Here is an 8625-nt window from a genome sequence, read left to right as displayed (position 1 = left end):
GGCTCTACGAATCTAAATCATTTACTTAAACATTCAATTAAGAAATCTGCTACAAAACTTAACCCAAAAACTAGACCCGCTCAGAAATATATATACAAGTACTCCTCTCAAGTGATACATATGCAACAGTCATTTGGTTTGCAAATACAATATACAACGTAATAAACATAACAGAAGACTCAACGCCACAAAGCTTCCGCTGCGTAACTCTGATCTGTCTCTGAAACTGAAAGTGGGAATGGGTGAGCACATCATCCCTAAAAGGGATGCCCAGCAGGAATAACATTTAACTTTAAATTAATCATAAGCAAGAATTGGAAAACAATACATGTTCTCCCAAACAATAAATAGTAACCAAGTCACTAAAATAAACAATATGTATATGGACAAACTCCTTCTTCAAACAATGTATAATATTCGTGCTAACCACACTCATTATCTGTTGATATCACTAATACCATGATGACCCACTCTAAACAATAAAAGTTGAATTCATGTAGGTATAAATGTGAAGGAGCATATCCTATATACCACAAGTGGAAATTCTCATTTCCCATAACACATCATAATGACAAACAAACATTACAAGTCCTTTCCAAATCGTGGAAAGATTCACAGAATCAACAGAATGATCATAACACATTTTAAACAAAGCATGAAATGTACGAACAGACAATGCATGAGTTTGTTGAGTATAAACTTTTGTAAAAGCAACAATAATGGTTACAAAAGAGTCAAATGTATTCCCACCTCTTTTGATGACAAGCCACGTGTACCTCGAGATCCACGATCCACCGGTTCATCCTTTGAATCGATCGTTGTTAATATAGACTAACTGCAAATGCAGTTTCCAAGCAAATGCAGTTTCCAAGCCTCAACCACACATACCACTACTATCTTTAGTTACCATTGTTCTGCAACTGCAATTCATATCACATCTCCACCAGACCAAACTCAGATCAACTCTTGTCCTCAACTCATAAATCATTCTAAGTTCATCTTATTACTTAAGCTTCCTGCACATTCAAACCTCTACAATCCATGTAAATCAATTCTTTGAGCAATATAAAAACACCAACTTCATCTCAGTCCATCTGCAACTTTACAGAACACCCACAACACCAGCTTCATTACTATCTGCAATTCATACTTCATATGCCTCACTGCCATTCATTCCCCTTGTACCTGTGAACATCAACACTCATGTACCAACTCTGAAGTCTTCTTATTTCATCCAACAACAGTCTCGTATTTTCCATCTGCATCCCAACTCAAGAACCCTAAATCCAAGATACTCAAGTCCATTATCAAATCAAATCTACATCATCAATTAACTCATTACCCATCTCAACCCATCATCCTAGAACAATAATTTCATCTCCAAATCATTCCTCGAGTTCTTCTTACAAACCCTAGCTTCGAATTGCAACTCAAATTAAACCCTAACACAAATCTCTTCAGTGATTATCCACTGATTCAACTTCAAAGATCCAATTAAACATCAACCCATTCGAAATTCATCTATCAGGATCTCAATATACTAATTAATTCCATGAAATCTCAAAACGATATCTAAACCCTAATTTGATCTTCTCAGATTAACATAATCATCTTTATCTTCTTCATCTCGTGTACAAGCAGTTACAACATCATCATCATCATCTTCTACTTAATCTGCTCTCTCTTAAAAATTAATTCTCTCAAGTCGTATCTCAAAACCATCTCTTGATTTTGAACAGAGGAAGAGATAAGAAGAAGAGGAAAGATGAAGAAAGAAAGAAAAAGAAGAAGAAGGAATAAAAGAAATAAACGAAGTTATCTTCTCGAACTAGGGTAGATAAGACCAATGCTGGTTAATGGGACACTCCTCAAATGATAAGGGAAGCTGGGACGTCTACACTAACAAATGACCATTTTGCCCTTCACACGGTTTCGATGATATCTCCTTCGTACGATATCCGAACGAGACGTTCGAGTAGTCCATCTCGCATAACTTTCCGAGTTCTATCCGACGGTACTAGTTTCATATCTATTTCGTTGTTCGATTAATTCATATTAATTAACATTCATATTAAACTAATCGAGTTATTATCGACTAATTGGTCATTTGACTGATCTGATAGCGTTGACGAGCTTGAGGGTCTTTACAAAGATGATTACTTTCCTATCTGACATGATTAATGTCAGTGGTAATGGACTGCACCACTACTTCAACATCAAGATTAAGATAAATTCTTTGGATGTTGAGTCCCTTTACTCAGTCATGCATTCCCCCGCTTCTGGATTAATCTCTACGTCTGCAAGGATCCTTTGACTCCATCATAGGTACCTGCAACAGAAGACACCATGCCAGTGCCAACCGATTTAGTTAAGTAATCATAGGATGTATGTACATCAATAACAACTATGTTAGATGTATCATGTTCGGTTAAAATACTCAATCTATAATTATCAGATGGACTACTGGTTGGTAAGCTAGAGTTATGAAGGTGATATCTAATTCTCGAGACAGTAGATAAAATGTTTAGAGTTTTTCCCTGAAAGATGCATTCACATCTTTCCTTCCAGACAACCCAGCAGCCGACCATCAAAGTAACTTCCCAAGTAATTTGTTCCATCACTCTTGTTGTATGAGTTCTGGAGAACCAAGATATTATCTACTCTCTGATGCTTTTATAGTTGTCAGAAACTTGATCAATATTAATATTTAAAAATCTCCAGACATCTCTTACATGGTTGCATTTGATTAGGAGATGAAAGAGTGATTCTTCATGATGATTGCAGATACTACAATGATACACCATGTGGAGTTGTTGCACTGAAAATCGTACGAACAATCCCCTTAAGGCCCTTCCATATGAAAAGCTTGACTTTGTGAGTTTATCTCATTTTCCAAAGAGATTTCAAAATTTCTCTAGGAACAATATTGAGAGTAATTTGGTGATTTACTCTATTTTTCATCAGTTTGTTGTAAGCGCTTTTGACTGTGAATGGTCCATCCTTGGTTAGTCTCCACATGATGATGTCTTCCACATTAAGATTAAGTGGCATTTTTATGATTTTCTCAACCAATTCATCTAAAAACAAAGTTTGATGGAGATCAAAACTCCCTCAGTAGAACTTTTCGTTATTGATTTCTTTTGTTTTAGTTTTCTATCTATCTAGAATTCTAATTATGAATAGAAACTAACCAATAATTATGCGACACATTGCAAAATTTTACCATGTCCTTTGAAAGCCTTTCAAATTAGTGACAATCCATCCCGGGAATCCTGGTCCGGCCCTGATACCTTGGCTCACATGAATCCATGAAACTCAAGAACAAGAAGTGGAGGGCTAGAACAAGAAGTGGCTACAATATAAAAAAACACATTCCACTATCTAGTCTTTAGTACACCAGATAAGAATGATAGTTAAGGCTCGACTCTACAATGTTTTTGTTTTCGCCATGGCATTGTAATGTCTTCGTTGCTATTTTTGCTGAATCTGATTCTAGAAGTGGAGAGAACTTTCGCTTACAGACCGAAAACTACTGATGAATCGAAGATATGAGGGACGTATTAATCCCTCTATCACTAGTACTAGTATGTCCATTTATCAAATGAGCCACTAGCTCACCTCTAAGCAGCACATTCCAATTGCGGTACATACCCAAATTTTTCTCCATTCATGTATATGTGGTACTTGTCTCCTCTCCATCAAATAACACCACAACAGCAATAACTGGCCCTACTTATTGGGCTGCAATCAAATATCCACTGAGACCAATCAAGGGTGTTTTAGTAAATCGATCAATTTCAATATAAATCCAGCCAGCCCCAAGTGATTGAGGGAGAGTGGACTAGCAGTGTGAGTAAGGACTGAAGGAGGCGGTGCTTGTGGGTAAAACCAGTTGTTTTGATGAGAGTTTGATTTTACCAGAATCAATCAGATGGATAGTTATGATGAAAGTGGTTTTGATTTCATGTGGGAAGCTTTACACATGCCCTGGTGGAAATCAAAGAGAAGAAAGAAGACACAAATCTTTGAAATTGTAGTCATAATGAGTTATCCTCTCCAATCTAAGTTGTAGATTTTCATCCATGGACGACGGGGAAACAGTAGCACCCAATCCGAGACGATTCACTCGGTAAGATATGTAAAATACAGGTGTTTGATATTTTTATTGTCTAACATTTATGATTTTTTTTTGTTTTTGGATGCAGGGTATCATACTCTTAAGCTGGAAAAATAAATCAAAATTGTAGTCACTGGATTAGAGATTTTTAATGTTGTTTGTTTGTTCTTTCTATAAGTATCATATCTGATTTTTTAATGTCTTATAAAATTTAATGTCTTGGTTAAGTAATAGGGTTGGGACAAATTATGTAAATGGTTTTAGTTGGAGAGATATCAGGGAGTATTCATATCTGATTAGTGTTTTTGCTTTATCTGATCATAGAAAGATCAGTTTGGAGCTTACATTTTGATTGTCAGAAAACATGTTCTTTGTAGACCTTATCTAAAATTATAGTTCGGATGTCCTTCATTTATAACTTGTGTTTTTGTTTGCATTTTTGGTGACTGATTGAATCTATGTAGCTCAAAGGTTACACTTGAATTGACATCTCCCTACAATGTTGTTGCTGAATTATTTTTTGTGTTTTCAATAAAACTGCAGTGTTCATTATTTACATGCGAATAAGACATTAGAGTGCAGACAATCTGAATAAAAAAACAAGTGTTTCCTAATTCCAAAGCATAATCTTAACCTTGGACTTGTATTCCGACATTTAGATCCTATGGAACTGTAGGACTTGTGTTTAAATAATTTACATGCCAATCTAAAATACAAAGAGAAAAAAGTGAAAAATTTACATTCAATGTGGTTGGCTTATCTATTGTTTCCAAAGCATATAGATTCTTCTTCGTAATTAAGGGCTTTAGTTATTTGATTTTGAGTAGGACCATAAATTCAATTCTTCTTTTAAGTGATTGCTGAATTGTTTTTGTTAGCTTTTCATGTGTTGGTTGTCATGATCTTACTAGAACATGTCAGTTAGTTACTCGCCAAATTGATGTGGTTTACAGTTAACAAAGGAATCAGTAGTTAACTTGTTTATGGCAGAGCAAAAGAATCAGTAGTTAGTTCTGAATCTGTGTACCATAATCATGCATGTATGTCTTTTGAGATATCAGTGCGTTTTTGTAGTGTCTATGTAGGTTCTAGGAGAAGCTAATTATACACACACACAAGTCTTTTGCATTTCAAGTCTTTTGCGTTTTTGAAATGCTAAAGCAGAAGGGGATATGCAAGTAGAAGAACAACCGAGAAAATCACAATTGAAACAAATATATCCGAAACTGACAAGAATGCTGAATGCTGATTTAGCAGGTGAAGATCTTATGCCAATAGTTTACTTTTTATCTTAGGATTATTGCGACTTTATTTGTTGAAGTGTACGATTTTCTCTTATACTCTAATGGGTCTTTGTTTGAGCATTATTGTCATTGTTTTGATTCATGAGATTAGCTTTAATTTTACAAGTTCAGTTATCTAGCATAATATATTAACTAATAATTACCACTTGAACTTATCATGCCCCTTTATCCCTCTTTCTATGCGAGGATTTTCAGTTTCGCAAGAACAATCGGATCCAACAATAATACCACTACTGTTCTTCTTTCAGAACTTCAGACTTGTTCAACATTTTTCTCTCTTCTTGAATATTACTCCCTTCATATTTGGAAAAGAGATACTTTCACAGATGTAGTACTTTTTATTTCATTTCCAAAGTGAAAGTATCTCATTTTCCAAAAACGGAGATAGTACTTTTTATTTCATTTGTTATAGTTTTATCACAGGCACGTCCTCCCGTTATTTCTCCACAAAAACATTCCGACTGTCTCTGTTTTGTTGTCTCTTTACTTAGTTTTTTATTGGGGGATTTATTCCCAATTAGTCTATGGGGATTTATTCGGTGGGAGACCTTAACAGATGCAACTATAAAAATTTCCCAATTATCACAATCTAAACATGTAAACAATCGAAACGCATAACAACAAGATTGAAAATCACTTAAATGAAGATACATTGAAACAGGGAGAAATGTATGTAAGAGTTACTCAAAATCACAGTTATCATCAGTGTCTGGTTGATTACTTGTTTCAGCAACACACCGGTCACCTTCCTTTACATTCTTCAACCGTTTAGAAGCCCTAGTTTCAACCATAGTTTTTGTCAATGATTTTAGCTCTCCAGACCCTTGTGTACTTTCGACGTGTTTCCTCTTTGCCCCAATTTTGGTAGAACCACCAGCTACAATTGTATCACCATTTCCCCTTGACAGCTACAATCTTCTTCTTCTTGTATGCCTCTGCAGAATAATTGTAATGTTCCTCTGGAGGCAGCTTCATCTTTTTCCTCTTGGTCCAAACATTGGGAGAACCACCTTGTATATCAGCTGAACATAGAGAAAATTCCCAATTAGTTAAGACAATTTGCAACGATTTTTACTCTTCCTTTCTATCAACCAAACTAATAATTTGGAAATCCTAAATCACCATACAATTACAGGTTTCCTAATTCCAATTTTGGCAGAACTACCAATTTTAGCACTTGTATCAGCTGGAATTCCCAATTAGTTAGACAATGCAGTGATTCTTACTTACTTTTGCTTAAGGGGGACTTAAATCAACACATGAAATTTCTCAATTACTTATCAAAATTCAAAGCAAATGAAAGCAATCATTAAATCAAAGATAGATTGACAGGTATCATCATCTTCCTCCTCCATTACCTTGTCCCTCCTCCCTTTAGATCCCCTAACATTTTTACTTGTCTTCTTCTCCTTAAGGTACTGTGCAAAATAATTGACAAAAAAAGTACTAGTAAAAATCTTTCTTTTTACTGCTATAAAAATTAATTTAACTCAAAAGGCCGAAAAGTATAGGGCCACAAGAACAAACCCATCGAAAGGAAACTGCACTGTGTGTTTTTAAATCAGACCAGTCCGTCGCATACCTACAGGTTTGATTTAAAAACCGATCAATCTCGTTCATGGTAAAATCACATCCCTCTAATTTTTAAGTAATTAAAATTTTAATAAGTATTTTTAAATTTTAAAACGGGTTTATGAATGATTATAGAATATATAGATATTACAATCGAAAACCATGTAGGAAATACTAAAATAGTCTTGTCAGGAAAACATTTGGAAGGTACATATTCTCACTTTGGCCTATTTTCTTTTGAACATTAAATGTGAGTCCAATCCAAGTTCATGCGGGTAGGCAAGAAGTATTTAGTTCAAATCTACGGTGCAAATGTGGTTTCATGGATTCAACACTTTGGTTACATAGAGTTTCATATAAGTTTCCTAGAACATGTATATGTTTAGGAACGAACTCCGACTGAGGTCACGATTAATGTTGTTTCCTTTTCCATGTTTTTGATGGCCACATACTACTAAAAGTGTTAAACAATTTATTGTGTAAAACTTAACGGTTAGACTTATCTAGACAATGTGAACTCTCATTAGTTTAGATTACTTGGAGTGTTGGCCAATTAAACTATTACATAGCTAAGTTATCTATATAGATATTCCGAATATAAGTAGTAATGTGTGGATATTGACGACGGGATCTTGTTAAATATCCATATGTATCTAATGAACTAGTACGTAATTCAAGCTTTGAATCTATTACTAGGAATAACTTTTTTTCATAAAACGTAAAATACTTATTTAAGTCACACCTAGAGAGCGTACTTCTGGAAAACTTTGGAAGTGGATCCGATAGTCGAGCGCTTCCGTGTCCGGTGAACTTAGGAGATAATAACAGAATAGTTGAGCGTACTAATTATTCTAGGGTTATTAGTAATGGGTACTTTGCATAAACATAACTATATTGATAAGATTCTCGTTTCGTGACTGAGAAAGAGTCCTTGATCATTCTCATCCCCATATTTGCATTTGTTTGTGTTCATTGTCTTGCATTATTCTTATTCAGAAATTGAATTGATAACTTTAGCTCAACTCTCCCTTAGGAACGAACCTACTTGTCTATATACTACTAATTAGTTTAAAGAGAAGTAAGGAATTTATTTTTGCGAGTTCGACACTTCGCCAAAATTGGTGCCGCTGTCGAGGAGAATGAGTTGTTATTTAATTTTCTGTTTTTGCATTCAGTTTTTATTATAAGCTTTTATTAATTTGTTTCTCTTAGAATCTTATTTTCTAGTACAATAAATCATTTTTTTGGTGTGTGCACAATTGGGAACAAGAGGTAAGTCTTTTAATAAATTGTGTACATAATTTTTCAGGATATTTCCTTTTAGGCACAATAAATATGGTTCACAAGACCATACATATTATGGTAATAATTCTAATTTTCAGTCTCACTCTTACAATAACTTCCAACCATATGTGGGACATACAATCAAAACCAATATTTTGGCTATGATGACTATTATACAAGACTTTGTGATTATTCTCATACATCGCAGCAACCTTTTGGTCGTTATGTAAGTAGACAATCACAAGGATGGGGGGATAGTTATACTTCTCATACATTCCACTCTAGTTTCATGCAAATGTTTGAAGAATTCAAGGATTTATCACCTACATGGAACCATATTAACTCAAC

General features: G+C 34.6%; 1 long non-coding RNA gene across 1 annotated transcript; it reads right to left on the bottom strand.

Moving 5' to 3' along the window:
- LOC113337355 lies at window positions 1–1789 on the bottom strand. Its single transcript, XR_003354202.1, has 2 exons — window positions 751–1789; window positions 1–226 (listed from the first exon to the last, which is right to left on the bottom strand). It is a non-coding gene; the product is annotated as an uncharacterized LOC113337355 (long non-coding RNA).
- Between the last annotated feature and the right edge of the window lie 6836 nt (window positions 1790–8625).

This window comes from Papaver somniferum, unplaced genomic scaffold, assembly GCF_003573695.1.
Source record: "Papaver somniferum cultivar HN1 unplaced genomic scaffold, ASM357369v1 unplaced-scaffold_16, whole genome shotgun sequence".
NCBI lineage: Eukaryota > Viridiplantae > Streptophyta > Magnoliopsida > Ranunculales > Papaveraceae > Papaver > Papaver somniferum.
The sequence above is the reverse complement of the archived record's forward strand: the minus strand, read 5'-3'. Positions and strand labels throughout refer to the sequence as shown.